The sequence below is a fragment of the Bombus affinis genome, unplaced genomic scaffold (assembly GCF_024516045.1).
Source record: "Bombus affinis isolate iyBomAffi1 unplaced genomic scaffold, iyBomAffi1.2 ctg00000658.1, whole genome shotgun sequence".
Classification (NCBI taxonomy): Eukaryota; Metazoa; Arthropoda; class Insecta; order Hymenoptera; family Apidae; genus Bombus; species Bombus affinis.
Window position 1 is genome coordinate 11,070 of NW_026109262.1, and position 3,931 is coordinate 15,000.

Sequence of the window (3,931 nt, forward strand, 5' to 3'; positions counted from 1 at the left end):
TCCCCAGGCGAGGCAGCCGTTCATGAGCCTTAGGAGCTCCTGGTGTATTCTTCCCCAGGCCCGTTGGATTATTTCGACCTCAATCAGGTCGGGGCCTGGGCACTTCCCCTTCCTCAGCCGTTTCACGGCGTCACTGAGTTCCTCGAAGCTGAATTCAGGGGTGTCTTCTACGTTGGGGGGGTTTGTCGAGTTCCGCCTTATTTCCTTCTGCTCCTCCGTTTCGGTGTCTTCCTCGTCGTCGGGTAGAAGTGCGGACAACATCGCTGCCGCGGTCGTTCGCCAGTTGGAGGTATATCCGAGCGGCGTCTTCAGCGTCGATGTTGTTTCCTCTCCTCTGAGTTTCCTTGCGACTGTTTTGTAAGCGATGCCCCAAGGTTCCCTGTTACCCTCTTTGGTGACGAAGTCCTGCCAGCTCTGGATTTTTGCTCTTGCCAGCATCCTCTTATACTCCTTTCGTGTTGACCTGTACCGCAGCTTCTCCTGCTCCCTCGTAGCGGGGTCCCTGGCCCCCTGATACCTTCTTCTCGCCTGGTAGGTGTTTCTCTTTGCTCTGGTGAGTTCGGGCGTCCACCAGGGTACTGACCTGTAGTACCATTTCTTCTTTGGGATGGCGGTGTCGCAGGCACCTATCAGGGTTGCCTGGAGTTGCCCGGCCATTCTTTCGACGTCCTCTGCCTGCTGGAGGGTTGTTTCTTTGAGTGCCTCCATTTTCTCTGTGAGGGCACTCTGAAATACCTCCCAGTTGGCTTTTCGCGTGTTATAGCGTCTTTCCTGAAGCTGCGGTGTGGTGCTTCTCGTCCCGAAGTCGAGGAGCGTCTCCAGTATCCGGTGGTCACTGGAGGTACCATCTTCGCGTATCCTCCAGCCCTTTACAAGGAGTATTGCCTCTGGGCTCGCCATCGTCACGTCTATGTTTGATCGCCCTCGAGTTGTTTCAAACGTGTGGGGTTGTCCTGGTTGATTCAGGACATGGAGACCGTACTGCGCTATGACTGCCTCTAGGGCCTCGCCTCTGTCGTCGGTGCTCCTGCTGCACCACAGCGGTGATTTTGCGTTCGCATCCAGGCCGATGATGATCCTCTTGCCTCTGAGACACCGTAGTACCTTCTCCAACTGTTGCACGCCGACCTCGATGTTTCCTGTCGGCGGAAAGTACAGGCTTGCCGCGTACACCTCTGTTTCCCCGTCGCTTATCTGCACGCAGGAACAGTGTGTTGTGCAGAGTTCGGCGACCTCGAGGGGCGTTAGGGTTTCTGATTTTATCCCTACGGCCGCCATTGGCGGGTTGTGCTTCGACCCTCTGCAGGCGATCGCGACTCCTGTGCCGAATCCGGGTATTTTCCCATCGACGCTGTATGGTTCTTGCATTAATATTATGTCATCCCCATCGGCGTCCATTTGCGTCCGGATCTCATAAGGAGTTGTTTTGGATCGCTGCATGTTGTGCTGCAGGATCCTTATTTCCCTTTTCCTCCCAAGTCCTCTTCTGTCCCTGCGTTGCTCTTTATACATATTGCGTCCTTGCTATTATTGCTTCCAAGGCTTTCGTATACATTGGGCATTTCGCGTTGGAAGCTGCGTGGTCGCCCTTCCTCCCTGCTCTCTTGCAGTTTACGCAGGTGGCGTGCCCATCCTTATCTTTGCACTCTTTAGTGCTGTGCCCACTTTCTGCACAGTGCGCGCAGATTTCGTAGTTAACGCGGCAATATTTTGCCACGTGTCCGTATCCTTGACACTTGTAGCAGCGACTAATTGCTATGTAATCTTTAACTTTGCAGGCATTCCATGAGAGGAAGATCTTACCTTTCAATAGTTTCTCCCTTACCTGGGGGGGCACTTCGATGACCCAGTTCGTCTCCTCTTGATCCTTTCTGCCGGTCCTGAAGCAGAACTTGATGGCTGCAACGTCGTCCTCATTTAGTCTTTCTTGGTTCTGCTTCCTCATGCAGGCCAGGATCTCCTTCTCTGGAATGTCCCTCGGGACGTCGTAGATGATCATCCTGGGGGGTCTCCGCTGCGGCGTGCTAGCTTTTAGTCCAGCCTCCTTTAGTTTCGAGTTCTCGGTGAACTCTTTTAGGCTCTCCGGCTTCGTCGTCTCAACGGCTAGGCCGTTTCCCTTTATTTTCCGGACGGCCGTAACTTGGATTCCTCTCTTGCGGGGATTCACTAGGGTGAACACCGCGTCAAGTGCTTCTTCGCTCGTTTGAATCTCGCCGCCTTCTCTTTCCGGTCGAATTATGACCACATTTTTGGGCGGCTTGACCGCCGTCTGCTCGACCTTGTTGCTCGTTATCTTTACTTTTTCGGCATATGTCGGCTCCCTCTGTTCCTGCTGCGTCGTTCTCAAGACGGCTGTTTCTAGCCGCCTGGTTGCTTTGTTGACGGCGTTCATTATCGCCGTTTCCTTATTCTTCTCATCTCCGGCACTCTGCTCTAGCCTGCCTGTCAGGTAGCTATTATGGAGCAGTAGCTCGTCAACAATGCCCCTCATTTCTTTGAAGTGCCGTAGGATTACTGCGGCGTGTTCCTTGTTTATTTTCCTGGCCGAGTCTAAGCAGAACGCCGTGACCTTCCTCTCTATGTCACTGGCCTGTGCCTTTATATCGGGCACTTGCCGCTTATCCTCCCCGGCCAATCTCTCCTCATCTCTGGGGGGGTTGTTTCTCCCCAGGCTTGCTCTCATCGTCTTCTCTGGTATCCTCGGGCTTGGAGTGGCCTCGTTCTTTTCCATCTGTTTCCTCAGGGGTTGGAGGACCACTCTGGCCTCTGCGCCTGGCGACGAGTGCCCTAGCGTCGGCATCACCGGCTCCTTGCCGCTTCTTGCGGCTGCCGCTGCGGCTGTTCGCTTCCCGGTGGCTATGTCCAGCGGCGTATTGAATCCCCCTCGCGGACTTTCAGTTGGCGCTTTGTTCCCGCGAGCACTCCCGCGCTGAGTCCGGCGGCGTGCTCTTCACAGTTCAAAACCCCTGGGTTTGAATTTGAATTTGAATTTGCCGCCTAGCAGCGTGCTCTTGGTTCCCAAGATGCCCGGGCGGCGGCGCTTCGGTCGCTCGACCCAAGATGGCTGCCGCGCGTCCGCTAACCTATCCTCCCGCACGTGGCACTTTGTTTTGCTTTTCTCGCGCTTATTGCGGCAATTTCCACTAAACTTTCGGTGTGCACTATGTTTTTAGCACTCGCACTATCTATTATTTTAGTTTTCGTGCCCGAGATCTTCGATTTTCGCGTTTTTGTCCGCCACGTGGCCTAACCTCACTTCGCGCACGCGGCACTTTCTTTTGTTTTTCCGCGCTTATTGCGGCAATTTTCACTAAACTTTCGGTGTGCACTATGTTTTTTAGCACTCGCACTACCTATTATTTTAGTTTCGTGCCCGAGATCTTCGATTTACGCGTTTTTGTCCGCCACGTGGCCTAACCTCGCTTCGCACACGCGGCACTTTCTTTGCTTTTTCCGCGCTTATTGCGGAAATCTCCACTAATATTTTTGCATGCACTTTATTTTAAGCACTAACTCTGCCTATTGAATTATTTTTCGCTCCCGAGATCTTTGATTTTTCGGTTTTTCCTATCCGTCGCGTCAGCTAACCTCACTTTTCGCACGTGGCGATTTACATTAGCTTTTTTCGCTCTGAATTCGGCGATCTCCACGATTCTTTTTAACTACACGTTTTCCTCGGCACTCCCACTTTGCTTTAAATTAATTTTTACGCCCGAACTTTTTAATTTGCCCGGTTTTTTCGTTTATAGACTGCGGAGCGACGTGCACGCGTCCGTCCCACTTGCCGCCATCTTGGAAACTAGTAGATAGGGACAGAGGGAATCTCGTTAATCCATTCATGCGCGTCACTAATTAGATGACGAGGCATTTGGCTACCTTAAGAGAGTCATAGTTACTCCCGCCGTTTACCCGCGCTTTTTTGAATTTCTTC

The 3,931-nt window shown here is 52.8% G+C and overlaps 1 pseudogene; it reads right to left on the minus strand.

Annotated features, from left to right (window-relative positions):
• Nucleotides 1-3,760: 3,760 nt before the first annotated feature.
• The window catches only part of LOC126928194 (large subunit ribosomal RNA), a 2,928-nt pseudogene continuing 2,757 nt past the window's right edge, over nt 3,761-3,931 (minus strand).